Here is a 20599-nt window from a genome sequence, read left to right on the forward strand (position 1 = left end):
TCAGTGATGGTAATGCCATTGACTGTCAAGGGGAAATGGTTAGATTCTATTTTGTTGGAGATGGTCAACGCCTGGCACCCTTGTGGCGTGAATGTTACTTTCCACTTATCAGCCCAAGCCTGGATGTTGTGCAGATCTTGTTGCATATGGACATGGGCTGCTTCAGTATCTGAGGAGTCACATTTTGGTGCTGAACATTGTGCAATCATCAGCGAACATCTCAACTTCTGAACTTATGATGGAGGGAAGGTCATTAATGAAGAAGCTGAAGATGGTTGGGCCTAGGACATTACCCAGAGGAGTCCTGCAATGATGTCTGGGACAGAGATGATTGATAGGGGTTGACAATGTGTCTGTACACAGTTGCCAGTAGCTGTAATAAAAGATTTTGAGATCCATGACTGTCAGGATCGAGAAATTTCGCATTGACTTCTTCTTTCTGACCAGAGCAGCTGTAAAAAAAATGCAACCCAGTTTCAAAGCTGACAGGTGCTGGGAGCGGGAATGGCGGTTTCTGAACTTCGGATAGATTTGGAGTTTTCCAGCGTGTTCTGATTTTTTTTCAAAGCCTGCCAGAAAACCCAAATTTGTCCGAAGTTCAGAAACTGCTGTTCCTGCACTCACTAACGGTCAGAGAGAAAGAGGTGGGGGAGAGTGAGAGACAGAGGGAGGGAGAGAGAGTGAGAGGGGGAGTGTGAGAGACAGAGGGAGAGAGAGAGGGGGGAGAGAGAGAGGGGTAGGGAAGAGAGTGAGGGAGAGAGAGAAAGGTGAGAGAGAGGCGGAGAGAGATAGAAGGGGGGGCAGAGAGAGAGAGGGATTGGGAGAGAGGGTTGGGAGAGAGGGATGGGGGAGAGAGAGAGGGGGAGAGAAAGAGGGAGAGAGAGAGGGGGAGAGGGATGGACAGAGAGGGAGGAGAGAGGGGGGAGAGAGAGAGAGGAAACAGACATGAGCACAGAGAGGGGAGAGAGAGAAGGGTTAGAGATGGCCACAGAGAAGGAATACAGATTGACACAGAGAAGGAGAGAGAGAGTAAGAGGAGAGAGGAAGAGATCAAGATCACTCCTAACAGATGGACATCTTCTTGGATTCTCCGCATCGCTACATCAAGTGTGCGGGGCAGACATTGACTAATTGCGCAATCAAAAACAATGCCAGTTACTCACTAAATAGTGAGAAATGCATTTTAAATTGGTCTGTGTTTTTGATGAAATTTGGATGTACACTTTATATACAGGTTAATTGCCCCCATGTCCGTGGCTGAGTCAATAATTTTGTCAAATGTCCGTGGTGCAACATGTTGGTGCCTATCCCTGATAATTGACCTCCAACAACCACAACCATCTTCTTTTGTGCTAGATATGACTCCAGCCAGCGGAGGGTTTTCCCCCTGATTCCCATTGACCTCAGTTTTGCTAGGGCTCCTTGATGCCATACTCGATCAAATGCTGCCTTGATATCAAGGGCAGTCACTCTCACCTCACCTCTGGAGTTCATGCTTGGACCAATGCTGTAATGAGGTCAGGAGCTGAGTGGTCCTTGCAGAACACAAACGAAGCGTCAGTGAGTAAGTTGTTGCTGAGCAAGTGCCGCTTGATAGCACTATCGAAGACACCTTCCATCACTTTGCTGATGATCTGGTGTTGACTGATAGGGAGGTAATTGGTCGGGTTGGATTTGTTCGGCTTTTTGTGGACAGGGCATATCTGGGCAATTTTTCACATTGCCGGATAGATGCCAGTGTTGTAGCTGTACTGGAATAGTTTGGCCAGGGGCGTGGCTAGATCTGGAGCACAAGACCTCAATACTATTGGCGGAATGTTGTCAGGGCCCATAGCCTTTGCAGTATCCAGTGCCCTCAGCCGTTTCTTGATATCACATGGAGTGAATTGGATTGGCTGAAGACTGGCATCTGTGATGCTGGGTACCCCAGGAAGAGGCCAAGATGGATCATCTACTTGGCACCTCTGGCTGAAGATGGATGCAAATGCTTCAGCCTTGTCTTTTGCGCTGATGTGCTGGGCACTCCCATCATTGAGGATGGGGTTATTTGTGGAGCCTCCTCCTCCAGTTAGTACTTTAATAGTCCACCATCATTCATGTTTGGATGTGACAGGACTGCAGAGCTTAGATCTGATCCATTGGTCGTGGGATTGCTTAGACCTGTCTATCGCATGTTGCTTCCATTGTTCGGCATGCAAGTAGTCTTGTGTTGTAGCTTCACCAGGCTGACACCTCATTTTGAGGTATGCCTGGTGCTGCTCCTGGCATGCCCTCCTGCACTCTTCATTGAACCAGGTTTGGTCTCCCAGCTTGATGGTAATGGTGGAGTGGGGGATATGTTGGGCCATGAGGTTACAGATTGTAGTTGAGTACAATTCTGCTGCTGTTGATGACCCACAGCGCCTCATGGATGCCCAGTTTTGAGTTGCTAGATCTGTTCAAAATCTGTCCCATTTAGCATGGTGGTAGTGCCACACATTACAATGATGGGTATCCTCAACGTGAAGACAGGACTTTGTCTCCACAAGGCTGACAGATAACAGCATGTATCAGGATTGCTCAGGGACTGAAGGAGAGGACTCACAGGTTCTTAGAGGTGCCACTGGTCCTGGTGGCGAAGGTACAGCAGAGGAAGAATGTCCCATACCCGCTGAGTGAAGGACGCCACGAGGACAGAGATCGCCAAGGAGAACTGAGCCAGGAGCCCTGTCCCCAAGACATGACTCCAGTGCCGCAAGAAATTTAATGATTTGACAAAATAGACACTGAAATACTCTGCCAATGTTGCAAGAAGAGCAATGATTCTTTCTTTCACACACTTATCTGTCATTGCAATTACATCCAGAAACTCAGTCAGTTGCGGCAACATACCTGAAACGTCATGGCTCAGTCTAGATTTCAAAATCTCAATATTTTTCCTAAATGTTGCAATCATGTCACTCACCTCAAGTATGGTTGTAGTGACCACCACCACCCCCATCCCCCTGACCCCCGCCAGCATTTATAGATTCAGTGTAATTAACAGGTTAAAAATGTGAGCAAGCCACGCAAGTTTCATTATCTGTAATTGGTCAGAGAAGTTTATAGCTAATGCCATGATTGTGCACAGAAAGAAAACCCAGCAGCTCTTTACCAAGCTCAAAATCTCTTTCCATGACTCTGCCGCGAGATAACCAATGTACTTTAGCATGAAACAATAATTTTTCATGTCCTGAACCCATTTCAGAACACAGCTTTGCTAACAGACATGATTTCACAGGTCTGGACTTCACAGATGTCACAGTTGTGATGATTGCCTTTAACAGAGCATGTAATTTGGCTTCCACTCTTTTTGAAGCAAGAGCTTGGCGATGCAACGAACAATGTGTCACCAATACCTGTGGATTTATGGCTCTTCTTGCAACAGCACTGCTGCTATTACTGATGGTATGGGGTTTCTCACTTTTAGCAATCTGAAACACTGTTATAAGGGCTGCTGTCAGGACCTTTTCTGGAACTAATGTTATATTTGTTATTTGTGTTTTCTGACGACTATTGTTCTTTTTCTCATTCAGAAATTCTTCTGATTAATCTTTACATTCCAGATGTCTTATGGTGAGGTGTTGCTTTAGTTTTGCAGGCTTCATTGCCTATGAAATGGATGAAATTTGTAAGCGCACAGCACATTATGGCGATCCGTCACTGAGCTCCATAAATCCAAATTCTATGCAACTCTCCTCATAGTTTCTGCCTTTTGTTTGTTTTTGCTTCTGTACTCAGCACTGAACATGGCTTCAGGTGAAGTACTTGCAATAGCTGTATGAGATTGTTTCAAATACTTTTCCATTTAAAAGTAATTTACTCACACACTACCATAACCCATGAAATTACTGAGTACTGTGAAGTCCTGACCAAGAATCTCCCACGGAAGACAAACCGCTCTTCCCTTTAAAGAAGACAAGCAGCTGTTGGCTTTATTTCACAGTAAAGTCCACAGAAGAAAGACATCGATTTAAACTCACAGCATGTTATATAACTCTAGACGAGTCCAAAGCCCCTGGCTGGTTAAAGTTTAGATGCTCTAAAACAAAACAGTTATTTTCCTATCAGCAAGGGGTGTGGGGCCATGTTCACACTGGCTGCACATGATCACAAAGTACTCCTCGGATTGTTTCACTGTCGAGACGTCATGTGGTGATTGGATGAGGATTACTTCAGCTATTAGCTGCATGTTTGTGTGCATTTGAAATATTCCCGCACAAATGCGATGACGGTTGCAAGTAACAAAAACAACAATATATTTATATAGCGCCTTCAATGTAATGAAATGTCCCAACACGCTTTATTGGAGCATTATAAAACAAAGTATAACACCGAGTCACAAAGGAGATATTAGGTCAGATGATCAAAAGCATGTTCGACGAGGTAGGTTGTAAGGAATGTCTTCAAGAGGAAAGTGAGGCGGAGAGGTGTAGGGAGGGTATTCCAGAACTTGGGACCTCGGCAACTGAAGGTGTGGCCACCAATGGTGGAGCGATTAAAATCAGGGATGCACAAGAGGCCAGAATTAGAGGAATGCAGATATCCAGGAGGTTTGTGGGGCTGGAGGAGATTACAGAGATAGTGGTGGCGGGGGGGGTGGGGGGGGGTGGGGGTGGTGGGGTGGTGGGGAACAAGGCTGTGGAAGGATTTGAAAACAAGGACAAGAATTTTAAAATCAAGATGTTGCTTGACCGGGAGCCAACGTAGGTCAGCGAGCCCAGGAGTAATAGGGGAACAGGACTTGGTGTGCGTTAAGACATGGGCAGCAGAGTTTTGGGTGATCTCAGGTCAAGTTTACAAAGAGTAGGATGTGGGAGACCAGCCAGGTAACCAGTTGCTCATGGGATCGATTGGCAATCATTGCAATAACGGGTCGGAACCACAGGCTCACGAATGTGCTGGTAATGACTGTGCTTACTTTGCACACCCCCTGGAGAGTCTCTGTGGACCCCAGTTCGAGAACCACCACTTTAGAATGTGGGAACATAGGCTGAACCTGGTGAAAGGGCATTTTGGGACTGATGTCAGGGAGAACATCACACTATGAGTGATCTTCCAAGTAGGGTACAGGAGGCAAAAACTGCAGATTCATTCAAGATAGTTAACTGGCATAATGGAGGGAATATAATGTTTTGTTTTCTGATGGATGTATCAAATAAGATAAATGCCTGCCTTCAGCACTAATTATCTTGTAGTCACTAAGATGTGACTACAAACTCATTTCCTGTTGAACATGTTGACGCCCTCTTAGCAGAGAGGCAGTTTCAGTCTGGCCTACGTGGGAGTATTAAACATTAGTCAAGAGCATTCCATCTTCTACTGTGTGCTGCAAAATGTTTGGAAGTTCATGATTGTCACCGTGAATCATTGTGGGACTTTCTGCCTATGTCTAAAGTCGGATAATAACACTTCAGTGCTATTTTCTTATTAGGGTGTTAGCTGCTAGACTCCTTAAGCCCCAGGCATAAGTCTCATTACAGTCAACTGAAATCAATAGACGTTTTTACCTACCTTGAGTACAGTTAGGTGCTGACAGTAAAATGTGCACAGCGAACATAACAGTTGTATCAAAATACCACTTTCTTATCCCTGGCTAATACTTTGCAAACATGACATTACAACAACAAGTTGTATTTATATCACACCCTTAGCATACAAAAAACATCCCAAAGCATAGTCATTTAAACAGTTAGGTAATATTCTGACAGTTACTGCATAATACAGTACTTAGCTTCAAAGCTGTTAACGCTGAATATTCCAAACCGTAATGTCTTAAAGGGAAGGTATGTCTAGGAAGTGTGCTCAAAGCTTTCCACTATTTTTTTTTCAGAGAAAAATAATATGGTGAGCAGAAGTTTTCCTGACTTGTTTCTCACTTGGAAACCCTCAAATTGATTGTCCTGGCCTGCCAGGGGGCTGCAGTGACATAATTGATGGTAACCAGCCACCTGCATCCCAGGGTGTCTCCATAAGAAACACAAGGGCCTGCAACTTAAGACTGCGCTCAGAGCTTCCCTGGAGCAACAGGACTCCAAGAAACAATCCTGAGAGAGGCAGAGAAAATTCTGGTGAGAGAATTATTTCTCCCTCTGAAATGGGGAAATATTTTTCACAAAAAGAAGTCTCCGCTAGACTTGGATTCATAGCAGCCTTGGTATTTAAGTGATTACTTGATACTTGAGCCCCAAAATTCGATGGTGTATAGCCATACTTTCAGCACTACAGGTGCCGTTTCAGGTCCAAAATCCCATCTGCACCGTATGTGCACACTTCTGGTGCCAGCTGTGCTCAATGTATTTTTGGGCAAGTCAATAGCGTGGGCGCTACGGGTGGGCACTGGAAGTATGCAGATTAGGCAAATTGTGACGTCAGTCAGTTTGCGACCCCTGCACAGGAGTGCAGCCATTCAGCAGCACATTTAGCACTGGCTGCACACGAAGTTTATGGTCTTGAGCAGGCAGCATGAAGTTTGCGTGCTGCCTCCATCGGAAGCAACCGACGCAGGTTAATTGAACAGCGCAATCCCCGCAGCTGTTTCCTGGCCTTATCAAACTTTTCAGTCATGGAATTGGATTATACATTTACTACAACAACAACTTGCATTCATATAGCACCTTTAATGTCATAAACCGTTCCAAGGAGCTTTAACAGGAGTGTTATTAGACAAAAAGACTGAGCCACATAAGGAGATAGTAGGTGACTAAAGTCTTGGTGAATGAGATAGGTTTTAAGCAGCACCTTAAAGGAGGAGGGAGAGGTAAACAGGCAGCGAGGTTGAGGGAAGGAATTCCAGAGCTTAGGGTGTCAGCAGTTTAAGGCATGGCCATCAATGCTTGGGGGTAGAGGTGAAGGGGTGAGGAATGTGCAAGAGGCAATTGGAGGAATGTGGAGTCCTCGAATTAATTGCTTTTTCAAATGAAAATGATCAAGCTGACCTATGTATATGAATATATATAGCTTCTAAAAATATAAGGAAGAATTTGGCCAATCAACCTTATTGGAGTTTAATCATTTAAACTGGCAAGGGAAAGCAGGGTGGAAACAAAATCGTGGATCAGACCAATCATCGGATGCAAGGTTGTCAGCATTTAAACTGGAGACCAGAAGTAGGCAGACAGTACGATGTAAATACATGAACCTTAGAAATATCAAAAATAAGATACTGGAACTGAAGGCTTTTGTGTGAGTGCTAAATCCAGACGATGAAAGCATTTGAGGGGACATGAGGAAAGACTTTTTCATCCAGAGGGTGGTGGGTGTCTGGAATTCGCTGCCCAGATCGGTGGTGGAGGCAGAAAACCTCAACTCATTTAAAAGGTACCTGGACCTGAAGTGCTGTAACCTGCAAGGCCACGGAGCAGGAGCTGGAAGGTGGGATTAGATTGGGCGGCTAGTTTTTTCAGCCAGCGCAGACACGATGGGCTGAATGGCCTCTTTCTGTGCTGTAATTTTTCTATGGTTCTAAATTAATATAACATTGAGGGGTATAAGAGGGTTAGAGAAGACAGAGTGGGCAGAAAACAAGGTGGTGTAGCCCTTTATGTCAGGGACACCTGGGAGGTGAAAGAAGTTGATCCCAAAGTAGGTAGAAAGCTGAAAAAAATCACTACTCTGGTTAGACATCAGGAATGCAAAAAAAAGGTAACAAGAAAGGTATGCTGTACACACCACTGGTGTGAGAAGGAAGGAAGACAATTCATTTTATTATGAAGGGTATGTGAAAATGGGAACATTATTTTAATGGGAGACTTCCATCAACCTGACACTAAATTGCAAAACCCATGTGGTTTAGAATCAGAGTTAGTAAATGCGGTATATAACTGGTGTTAACCATGGGTGCCAACAAAGTAATGAGAGGCAATATTCATCTTGACCTGGTATTCATGAATGACCCAGGAAAAGTCCAAGATGAGGAAGCCATAACAACCCAAGGGGACAGTGATCACAGAATGATAATGCTTAATGTGATTTTGGAAAATACCTAAAGCTAGGAGCCAAGTACATAACTTTAAATGGTCTAAATTCAATGAACTGAGCATTATGAAGAATAAACTTAAAGATCATCTGTACATCAATAAGCCAGTTCACAACAGTCAACATGGATTTAAATGTGGGAGGCCCTGCCTAACCAACTACTTCTTTGAAGAAATGACAACCAAAGTGGATGGCAGTAAGTTGTGTAATGTGATGTTCCTCAACTTCCAAGAAATTTTTGATAAAGTTCCATAGAAGAGCCCATCACTTAAACTCAAAGCAATGCGAATACAGGGTAAACCCTGGAAATGGCCAAGAACTTGACTGACGGATGGAAAATGAGTAATTGGAGGAATGATATCAGCGTGGAGGGAAACATTCCTCATGGCTCAGTACTGTGTCTAATTTAGCTGGACTCAGAAACTCAAAGTAGTCAAATTTTAGAGAGGTCTGGTCAGACTGCACTGGGAACATTGCATACAGTTCTGGTCACCAAGAAACCAGGGTCATATATAAGCAGTGGAGAGGGTGTAGAGATCTTCAGTGTCTGAGTAATACAAAAAAACTGGGGAAATTTTATTTTTTCAAGCAAGGAAGGAGGCATCTAAGCAATGATCCTATTGAGGTATATAATCTTGTTAAGGGCAGAAACAAAAGCTAGACCAGCATATTGTGAAGAATATGCAGAAGTAGAACCAGTGGACACAGGTTCAAACTAGAAAGAGATAATTTTTGGACTGATATCAAGAAATTCTTCTTCATACAAAGAATGATCAATATGCAGAATGGACTTTCAGATAGAGGAGTGCAGTCCAAAACTCTGCCAGAATTTGAGAAACAGTGGAAAGAGATTGGCAATGGTGGAATCTCCCTGGCTGGATAAACTAAGATAGGCCAAATAGTCTTCCTATTTCTCATTATTTGTGACAATTTGCCAAATCATGATGTCTATGCAACTCCCGTAATCTTTTCAGGAAGGCTTCTGCTGATCCCTAAGGTAGGTGTATTATATATTTTAGATCATCTGTCTTCCTTTTCTGGTTTATCATAGTCCCAGTGGCTCAGGAAACACCAGGTTCCTCATTCAAACTTTCCACACTTCGGGACTTCTCTCTAACCATTTCCTCTTTCAATGGTTTTACAGCATTTTCTGTAAATAGATTAACACACAACAGGCTGGAAATTGCAAAGTTTTTTTGCAGATCTTCCTCTACAGAGTTGAGTGATCTTGAGGATTGTTCATTGCCCTACTTGCAGACATCTGCTTATTGGATATATACATAAATTCGTGTGGCTGGGGTAGCAGTGATAGTTTGATATTGAGGTTAACAATCTTTGGTTTCAGCTGATGCAGTGTGAATGGTTGTGATGCCACCAGGAATGGATTTCTCAGGGCAGGAGTTCAACATGTGACCGATGGTCTGACTTGGATGGCCACGGTCACAATTTGAGCTAGTCCTCATGTTCCTTGCGGGAGACAGCAACCTTCATGAGGTCCTCCTGTTAAAGTAAATTTTCCAACTTGAAAACCTGTGAGCTAATGCTGTCAAGAAGGCGACTGAACTCCAGACATCGGGCTCCCTGTCCAAGCAGAAAAAAAACACTGGAAAATGCTGATTGGATTAATCAAGGTTTTATGCTGCATTATCACATTGATTTTGTACATGGTGAAATATTGATGAGAAATCATATCCTAAGGATAAAACAATCAATACTATATATTTATTTACAATTAAAATATGGATTTGAAATACAAAAGATTTGTGATTTACAATATAAAGAAAAATATACAGCTATGAAGGAGAACAGTCTTGTTTACAAACTTAGTGATATTGCTCACAAGTATCAAATGGTTATCGTTTTGGAGCAAAACTGGTGTGTCCTCCCCAGGGTGCAAGACTGGGCAAAATTTATGGAGACCCTGGGCTGCCCAAACATCAGGGTTTCCCTCTTGACCTCATTGGTTGCGTCAAAAGGAATTCAAAGCACTACGTTTGGCACCAGCTTGTTTGCAGGAGTTGCTGGAAAGATGACATATTTAGGCATCAGTCTGCCTTTGGGCTCCAGTCCAGATTTTTTGTCAGGTTCTAATCCCTTAGCCTTCAATTCTCCCAAGGTATCCACAACGCAGTGGAGCTATTCGCCTATAGCTGGGAGTTTGTTTAATGAGTGCCAGGGCATGTCCACACACCAGTGGGTCTGAACACTGCATGTCTGGGGGTCAAATCTCCTCCGAGTTCCTCGAAAGCTTTAGACTGGCGATGGTTAAGATAGATTTGACCACCAAGGTGCAAGCCATCGTCTCACAAGACTGAAAGCTACCAAGTACAAGTACCAAATGGTGAATGGGTGAACATTTAGGACAAAACAATGACAAATGTCACAACAGATAAGAAGACTTTGCATACAATGGGAAATTCCTGCAGTTGCTGGAAATCTGAAATAAAAACAGAAAATGCTGGAAATGCTCAGCAGGTCAGGCAGCATCTGTGGAGAAACAGGTTGATGACCTTTCATCTGAACCGGAAAAGTTTCGAGAAGCAACAGGTTTTAAGCAAGTACAGGTGGGTGGTGGGAAAGAACTAAACTGAAGGTCTGTGATAGGGTGAAAGGCAAGAGATCAAATGAAAAGGAGATGGTAATAGGAAAGTAAAGAAATAAAAGTTGAGTCAAGAGGAGGTGTAAATGGAAATAGCAGAATCATGATGAACAGCTGCTGTTGGAAAAGAATGGGGTGGTGGTTATGATCTGAAATTATTGAATGTTGTCCAATATTGAATTCGGAAGTTATTCAAGCTGTTCCTTGAACATCTCTAGAGCTTCTTTAAAACAGTACAGGAGGCTGAGGACAGAGAGGTCACTGAAGGAGTGGGGCAGGGATTTAAGAAACAAATGACTGGAAACTTAGGCTCACGCTTGCAGAGGTGTTTCACAAAACGATCACCAAATCTGTGTTTGGTCTCCCCAATGTAAAGGAGACTGCATTATGAGCAGCGAATACTGCACACCAAGTTGAAAGAAGTACACAAATCAAGATAGCTGTGGGAGTCAGCAGGCTTATAGCAGATAGTGGTCGACAACCTATCCCCAGAAATGGAGATACAGAAGTTGAGGAAAGGAAGACTCAGAGATGGACCATATGTAGGTGAGGGAGGGTGGAAATTGGAAGCCTCCTTCCTTTCCTTCAGCCCCTTCCCATTGAAGTACAGGAGATGTAATATCCTCCCTTTTACCTCCTCCCTTCCCACTGTCCAGGGCCCCAAACACTCCTTCCAGTGAAACAGTAGTTTACACGTACCTTTTTTAATTTAGTGTACTTCATTTGCTGCTCACAATATGGTCTCCTTTACATTGGGGAGGCCAAATGCATATCGGATGATTGCTTTGTGAACACCTCCATTCAGTCTGCAAGCATGTGCCTAAGCTACCATTTGCTTGCCATTTTAATTCTCTGCCCCACTCCCACCTCTCTGTCCTCAGACCCTACACTGTGGCAGGAATAGTGGAACAGCACCTCACCTTTCAATTAGGCAACTCCTCTAGATGCATTTTTTTTTGTTTCTTTCCTTTCCCCCTTGGCACACACTTTTACCTTGCACCACCATTCCTTTTGTCATTTCATTACTCCTGCCCTCCACCCTATCACAGACATTCCTTTTTGCTCTTTCCTTTCCCCACCTCCGCCAACTTTCCCTGCCTCTATACTTCCTTAAAACCTGTAACATTTTGTGAGTATAGATTATGAGGATATCTAGAAGGATTAGGCATTGCAAGAGTTAAATACCCCAAATTTTGTTTAGGGTTACTGTTCTTCAAAATAAACTACTTTTAGGCCTTCAACCCAACTGGTGGTAGGTGTAGAGTGACTGATTGTGTTATTATTGCAGGCATAGTGAGGGAGGAAGAGTTTGAGACTTGAAGCCATCTGTACTATTATCTCTTAACACTCCTAGCTGTAGCTGTAGAAAACTCTTGTTATTTGTTGTGTTATGACCAGGTGAGAAGGGGTTAGCGGTTCCCTCTCAGCCTTTGCCTGTTTTACCGTAACAAGGTTTAATTTTTAAACACCGTGTTTTTAGCTCCCCCTTAGTGAATCCTTGTTCACTGCTCCAATTGTAAGGCAAAGAAATCAAACAGGTTTCCTTAGATTTAAACAAGAAAGGTAAAAGTTTATTAATCTTAAACTCGATTCCAGTTAACGACGACGAATATGTGACATGATCACGTTAGTATGCATACAAGATAAACACACGCAGATAGAGACAGAGAAAGTAGAAGGAATAAAGGGGAAAAGTTTGAGGCAATATCTGGTAGTTACAGTCCTTTAAGTTCAATGTGGAGTTTTTGGTTGCCAGTATATCTTGCAATTCTTTGGGGCCCAGTTCATGCTTCAAATTGTCCTGATGGAGGAGTCTTTTCTCTTTTGGGGTTTACGTGTCTTCATGGGTCCAGTGGCTTGGGAGAAAGCGGAGAGAGAGACAGCCAGGTGAGAGACTTGCTTGTTTCAGCTTCAGTTGCACACTGCCTTCTGAATTCAAACTGTCCCGTGGCTAGTTCAAAAACCTAGTCATGTGACCAGCTGGTTTAACCAGTCCTGGCTCTGTGGATTATATCATCTTAGCAGGGCATGGAATGCACTTCCTTACACCTTCAATGTCTGGTGATCAAAATCCATTTGGGTTAATTGGAGCAGGGAATAGTCCTTTGTCTCCACAAGCAGCATCTCTTAGTATGCAAATGTCCTTTCAGCCCAGTGTCTGGTGATCTTCAAACAAGTCATTTCTTCACTCCAGCAACAGTTTAAAATCAATGTTCATAGGACAAAATTAATATGCCTCATTCTTGGCAGATGGGGGTCTGCATGACAGTTGAAATATAATAAAACATAATCTCCTTCTGTTCTTTTGAAACATTAAAGCTTTGCCCGGTTGCAGGTTAATATTAAGTTTGCGAGACTACAGTTTTACCTCTCCTTCAGGAATTCATTGAAGAGAATGATGTTTAAGTTAGTTTTTCTTTGCAGGTAGAATGGTCATTAGTTTCAAGGTCTACATTAACTACAGAAAGTTTGTAGAGAGTCTAAAAACAAAGCTATCTGGTTATTAAGCATTGTCTGAGTCTAATCATGTAAGTGCCTGGCCCATGATTGGGCAGAATGAGGAGTATGGAAGATACATGATTGGATGGTATCGAAGTGTTAATTGTACTGGCTGTAGTGTTGTGATAAATAATTAATAATTATGGACAGTAGTATGGATATTGGCTGTACTAATAATGGTGCCATTTTTCTAATTATTTCAATAGTAATTAATAGTATAGCTGATAATAGCAACAGTATTGATACCAACTGTACTGATGGAATTGGTAATGATGGAGTGTTGAACTATACTGCTAAAATTAGCCAATTATGAATTAGAGTATCTAATGCTGAAACTGTATAATGCTCTGGTTGTCCTGCTTCTTCAGTATCATTCAAGCCATGGAGAAAGTGCAATATATCAGAGGATTGAGCAAAGTCTAGAGAAACTTATGCTCTTCAACCTTGAAAGGGGTGACTGAGAGGGGACTGTATATGTAAGTTAATATATAAGATAGTAAATGTTACAGAGGAGGTAAATCTGAAGCAGTACTTGAAGTTAAACCCAGACAGTCGGGCAAGAGGGCACAGGTACAAACTGGTGAGAGGCAAACTTAGAGCTCATATCAGGAAGTTTTTCACATTGAATCTTGGACTGGACATCCAGGGAGGATTGTGGAGGCAAATCCTTGCAGCCATTTAAGAGGCAGTTGGATGCTGTATTGGGGACTGAAGATGTTATCTAAAAATATGGATTGACTAAGACAGTGGAATCAATCTCGCCATCTCCATTTACAATGTGATCTTGGGAAACAATATTCTAAGTTCTCCACTGGGAAACATTTTGTTGTTTTTGAAAGTTAATTTTGACCATCACCATGGATGGAAATAGCTCACGATGGAGAGTGTTGCTAACCTGGCAGGGTTTCTTGGGATTGGGGTGGCAACTGCCAGATTCGGGTTGGTATACAGCTCAAACCACTCAAAGTGGAGGAGGTGCTTTCGGGAAGGTACCTCGTGAGATTTCGACAGGAGCACGTGGAAGGCAAGTCCAGAGCGTGGAACGAGTGCACAGCCCCCCCCCCCCAAGTAACTCGCCCACCCAACTCTTCAAACACCACCTGCCCCACGTGTGGTAGTTTAGTTTAGTTTAGTTTAGAGATACAGCACGGAAACAGGCCCTTCGGCCCACCGAGTCTGTGCCGACCATTAACCACCCATTTATACTAATCCTACACTAATCCCATATTCCTACCAAACATCCCTACCTGACCCTATATTTCCCTACCACCTACCTATACTAGGGGCAATTTATAATGGCCAATTTACCTACCAACCTGCAAGTCTTTTGGCTTGTGGGAGGAAACCGGAGCACCCGGAGAAAACCCACACAGACACAGGGAGAACTTGCAAACTCCACACAGGCAGTACCCAGAATTGAACCCGGGTCGCTGGAGCTGTGAGGCTGCGGTGCTAACCACTGCGCCGCTGTGCCGCCAACGTAGAGTCTGCAGTTCGTGCATCAGACTTGTTTGCCATGTTAGAACATGCTGAACCAGAGTGGAAGCAAGTCATCCTCGGTCTTAAGGGACTGCCTAAGAGGAGGATTGACAGTGATGCTGTGATGGGTGTTATCCATCTGGATAGTGTCATAACAGCATGTAAAAAATAATTATTGAGGAACACAAACCAAAACCACTCGCCACCTATATTGGAATTTCTCTTCTCGTCATTTCTCCTTGGCTCCTTGCCATGGATGGGTTCCGCTCATGTTTGGAGCTGCAACATACATCTCATCTGCACTGACACGAGTGTTCCTCAGTACTCGCTTCCTTTCAGCAGAGGGAAGTGGTTGTGTTCAAAGTGAAAGCGGAGTTGGAGAGTGCTGTACACTCTCAGTAAGTACGACAACAGGTCGAAGGACTCCAATTCAGTAAGTAATTAAATCTTTATTGCAGTGAGTGAAAACCAACCCATTGTGTCCCCAAATGTCTGCACTGACTCCCGTGGCTGTCGTCTGTCCCATCTTCTCTTCTCAGTCTCAGGTCCTGGGATTACATGCTCTCTCACTTCTCTACTGCCGACAGCGTCATGTGTCAACTTGGATCGCTCCTTCTCTTTCTTACTGCCTTCCAGCCCCTGTGAACCCTTATCTCATTTTCTGCCTTTGCTGAAACAAAATGTTGGGTGCAATATATATCAACTGTGTGTCTCTACGCCAGCTCCCAATCAGGCTGCACCAAATTACTCATTTTGTTTTAAAATTGTAACCGATTTTGATGCATCTTAGAAATTAACACCACCTCTTCGTTTGAAACTTGTCTCACTCTGCTTGATCCTACAATTTTCCCTGACAGTGGCAGCTCTGACTTAGTGCAGGTGCTGGATCTTATTTGTGTCAACCCCAATTTGCGTTGAATGGCAGGTGGCTGTGTGGAAATTTGGTGCAGTTGCAGTATCAATTTCACAGTTGCACCGTTTTGAAGGCCATGCGAATGGGCAGAACAGTGTTACACTGCCTCACTGAGCTCTCAGCTCGCAAAAGCAAACTTTGTGTGCAGGCATCCAAATAACTGCGAACTATTTCATGCCTGACCCACCTTGCACCCTCTGTAAACTTGAGCTGATCCAAAACTCTGCTGCCTGTATTCTAATTCGCACCGACTTCCATTCACCCATTCCCCGTCTTTGAAGAACCACATTGACTCCCAACCCTGCATCGCCTCGATTTAAAAATTCTTCTTGTGTTCAAGTCTCTCCATGGTCTCGCCCTTCCCTATCTCTGTAACCTCCTCCAATCCTGCAACCCTTCAAGATCTCTACGTTTCTCCAATTCTGGCCTCTTCTACATCCTCAATTTTCAACGCTCCACCATTGGCGGTTGTGCCTTGCCCCTCAACTCTGGAATCCCCTCTTTAAGCTGCTCCACCTCTTCCTTTAAGATGCTCCTTAAAACCTACCTCTTCAACCAAGCTTTTGGTCATCTGTCCAAATATCTCCATATGTGGCTTTGTGTCATATTTTGTTTGATGATGCTTCTGTGAAGTGCCTTGGGACGTTTTACTGTGCTAAAGGCGCTATACAAATGCAAGCTGTTTTTGTTATGATTGTTACAAATTATTATAAATTTTAAGGGGAACATTCATTGGACGACCTGGGGGAGGGGGGGAGGTGCTTCTGAAGATTAATTTTTAAGCAGTGTATGACTATGTTCACCTGATTCAGCTGAAGTTGTACTGCACATTTTGTATTTTTAATATTACAAACTTGAAGTTGCTTCACAGCAAACCAAAATCTGCTGTGTAATGGTTCTAAACCTAATGGCTCATATCTCTGAGAGTCCATTGTGGTACATCAGTTTCTATCGTTGTAAATTTTTGGTTCTAGCTCAGAGTTCGATGATACCCTATCAATGTTATCTCTTAGCCAGATCAACAGCAACAGTATATGGTGCCTTTAGGAGGGGTGACTGATAGCTTGGTAAAAGAGTTGGGTTTTGTGGAGGGTCTTAAAGCAGGAGGGAGATGTAGAGGCAAAAAAGTTTAGGGAGGGAATTCCAGTGAGTGGAAGCGAGGTGGCTGAAGATTAGGTTGCCAATGCAAGGTGAGAAGACAGGATCAAAAAGAAGCTGGAGCCAGAGAATTCTGCAAGGGAGGGGTTTAATTGGGCTGGAAGTGGTTACTGAGAGAGGGAGGGATGACAGCATGGTAGTTTTTATACGCACCTCTGAAAATTGTTTATTTGAAGAGTTGGGTAAGTGGGAGTCAGTGTAGGTCAGTAAAACCGGATATGGCACAGAGTATCTTGACGGGTGGCGAGGGGAGGGGGGGTGCGTGGTGGTGTGGTGGGGTGGCTGGGCGGAGGGCCCATCATTTTCCCCTCACCCAGTAATCTTCCCGGGGTGGGACGGACTGACGACGGCCTTCCCGCCCAGAGATCAATTGAGGCCCTTAAGTGGCCTCAGTGTTTACAACTTTTCACAATTTATATCAATGACTTAGATGAGAGGAGCGATGGCATGGTAGCTAAATTTGCAGATGACACAAAGATAGGTAGGAAAGTATGTTGAGATGAGGACATAAGGAGCTTGCAGACCGATATAGATAGGTTGAGTGTGTGGGAAAAAATCTGGAAGATGGAGTACAATGTGGGAAAATGTGAAGTTGTTCACTTTGGCAAGAAGAATAAAAAAGCAGAGTATTACTTAAACGGAGAACAACTGCAGAACTCCGAGGTGCAGAGGGATCTAGGTGTTCTAGTGCATGAGTCACAAAAAGTTAGTATACAGGTACAGCAAGTAATAAAGAAGGCTAATGGAATGCTACCCTTTATTATGAGAGGAATTGAAAATAAAAGTAAGGATGTTATACTTCAGTTACACAGGGCATTGGTGAGACCACATCTCAAATACTGTGTGCAGTTTTGGTCTCCTTATTTAAGGAAGGATATAAGTGCGTTGGAGGCGGTTCAGAGGAGGTTTACTAGATTGATACCTGGATTAAGTGGGTTGTCTTATGAGGAAAGGTTGGACAGACTGGGCTTGTTTTCACTGGAGTTTAGAAGAGTGAAGGGAGACTTGATTGAAGTTTCTAAGATCCTGAACGGTCTTGACAAGGTGAATGTGGAGAAGATGTTTCCTCTTGTGGGTGAATCCAGAACTAGGGGGCACTGTTTTAAAATTAGGGATCACCCTTTTAGGACAGAGATGAGAAATTTTTTCTCTCAGAGGGTTGTGCAACTTTGGAATTCTCTGCCTCAGAAGGTGGTGGAAGCTGGGTCATTGAATATGTTTAAGGCGGGGGTAGATAGTTTCTTGTTAGGGAAGGAAATCAAAGGTTATCGGAGGTGGATGGGAGTGTGGAATTTCAGACACAAACAGATCAGCCATGATCTTATTGAATGGTGGAGCAGGCTCGAGGGGCCGAATGGTCTACTTCTGCTCCTAAATCGTATGTTCGTATTAACGGCCAATTAAGGGCCTCTTCCTGCCACCGCTAGGATTTTACTAGCGGTGGGGCAGACCTCCGCCTCACAGGGAACATGCCTTGTAATCGAGGCGCCCTCCCTGTGGGCTCGGGGGGGTCCCTCCTTCATGAGCAATTTGTGGCCCATGGAGGACGGCCACAGGGAACAACTGTAACCCTCAAGACCACCATCCCCCTGAACTTTAAGACCAAGCCCACCCCGCCTCACTGGGGCCTTCTGGACAGGCCCCAGCGATCCTACCTTACCTACCTCTGTTCTGGGGTTCCAGTGCTGAGCCTGGGTTTGACGGCTCTGCAGTATTGGCAGTGGCCACCACTCCTGGTGGCACTGCCGATACAGCTGAGCTGCCGGTGCTCTGATCGACCAGCAGCTCTTGGAGGGGGGATCTCCGTCCCTTTAAAGGATTGGAGGGGGTGGGGGTGTACGAAAAGGTGGCGGCGGGGCACCCCCACTGCCTTTTCGGCCGGGTGCTGGGAGCCACATCTTTAGCACAAAATCCAGTTCAATGTTACAAAGGAAGTAGGCAATCTTTCTAATCGAGAGGATACAAAGTAGGGTTCAAACGCAACTCCAAGGTTGTGAATGCTCTGGTTCAGCCTGTGACATTGGGACAGGGGGTCGATGGTGTGGGTCCAGAGTTTGTGCTGGAGGCCTAAGTTGATGGTTTCAGCCTTCCCTGTGTTTACTGCTATGGCCCATCCAAGATTGGATGTAGGTCAAGCAGTCTGACAACACAGAGGCAGTAGTGGAGTTTAGAAGTGGGTGGAGAGGTCAAGTTGGCTGTCATCACATACATCTTGAAGATGGATTTATGCCTTTGGATGATGCCAGCAAAGTACAGCACACAATTGAGGTAAAAGGGGAGCTGTAGGATGGACCCTTGCGGGTTTCAGGAGGCAATACTGCGGTGGAAAGGGAAGTAATTGAATTAGATGCTCTGGCTACAGCTGGAAACTGGCCATTCTTCACATTTTCCCACATTATACTCCATTTGCCCACTCATGTAACCTATCTATATCTCTTTGTGGTCTCCTTAAGTCCTCTTCACAACTTACTTTCCTATCTTTGTGTCATCAGCAAATTTAGCAACCATACCTTCGGTCGCTTCATAAATTGTAAAAAGTTACATGATTTAACAATGGTATATCTTCAAAACAAGTTTTTTTTTAAAGCAGGTTACTCTTTCAACAAGTACTTCCGACATGAACAAATGAATCAACATTTAGTATAGCACTTTTTACTTCTCAGGATATGTCAAAGTGTTTCACCGCTAATTCATTACTTTTAAATTGTCGGTATTGTTACGACCGAGGCGAGAGGAGTGCACTGTCTTTTCTAGTTTCACTTCTCCACAGGTCACAATGTATATTTAAATGTTTACCCAGGTACCGATATGGTCAATCAGATACTCTACTCTTTATCCCCAAATAAAATACACCAACCAGGTTTATTTAATAAACAACAAAATTATCAATTTATTACAAAATAAGACTTATCCCATAATGAAGCAAAGCATTAACACACGGATTGAAATATGTAAGTTCCTTTTTTAGCTTAGCCCCTCACACACGTGCACACACTGGTTAACTGAAAAAATAAAGAGATTTTCTCTGCAGAGCTCTTTTACAAAAAAGGGAATACTTTGGCCAAATACTTGCTAATTCTTGAAGAAAAAAGAGAAGATATGGATGGATGCCTGTTGTCCCTTTTGGTCTGATGTCTGGGTATACGGAAACGGATCACTGGGATCTTTTCTGGAGCAGTTCGTTCTGGTATGCTTTCCAGAAGAAATGTGGCATTTGGGGTTTCAGTTATCCCACACTGGATTCACAGGTTTTTCAAAGAGGTAGGGAAAGAGGAGCTGACACACTGGATTTCTCTGGATCTCTTAGAGAGGTGCAGGAAAGATGTGCTGGGTGTTTCTCCCTTTCCAAGTTGATCTCCAACTACTTTCAAACACAGTCCACACCCCAAACAGAAAGTCAAAACAATATCCCAAAAGCAAGCTCCTGACCATCACAAATCGTGACATGTCACTTCTCTGTAAACATCTCCCCCAAGTCACCAAAGTTTCTGTTTTTTATTGAGCTTAAGGCATGTGACAGCCGGTAAAGATTGTTTTCAAACAAGACCTCTCAGTGACCCTTGTAAAAAAGCATCCGGGGAGTCTTTTCAGTTTTCTCAAATACGCCAATGTCCATAATTCTAAAATATGAATACTCAAAAAAATAGAAGCACTTTCATAACAGCATGTCGTAGCTAATTTGCAAACAGCAATATTGCACAAATGCTAAGATAAATGGCTTGTTAAAAAACATAAAAATGGACTGTAAAAGGGTAAAAAGGAAACATTTGGCTGAGACAAATGTGGTCCATTACAAACAGAGTCAGGAGAAATTATAATGGAGAATAGAGAAATGACAGAGAACCTAAATGATTACTTGGTGTCTTCTTCACTGAGGAAGATACAAGAAATCTCCCAGAATTAGAGATCCAAGGGATTAGGGAGAATGAGGAGTTGAAGAAAATTAGTATTAGTAA

At 43.6% G+C, this 20599-nt stretch overlaps 1 protein-coding gene across 1 annotated transcript in view; it reads left to right on the forward strand.

Moving 5' to 3' along the window:
* The first annotated feature begins 14663 nt into the window (after window positions 1–14663).
* The window catches only part of itgb2 (integrin, beta 2), a 76275-nt gene continuing 70339 nt past the window's right edge, over window positions 14664–20599 (forward strand). The window contains exon 1 of the mRNA XM_068036002.1: window positions 14664–15005. The gene's annotated coding sequence lies outside the window, so the exon portion shown is untranslated. The remainder of the gene's footprint in view (window positions 15006–20599) is intronic.

The sequence above is a fragment of the Heterodontus francisci genome, chromosome 7, assembly GCF_036365525.1.
Source record: "Heterodontus francisci isolate sHetFra1 chromosome 7, sHetFra1.hap1, whole genome shotgun sequence".
In the NCBI taxonomy this organism is placed as follows: domain Eukaryota; kingdom Metazoa; phylum Chordata; class Chondrichthyes; order Heterodontiformes; family Heterodontidae; genus Heterodontus; species Heterodontus francisci.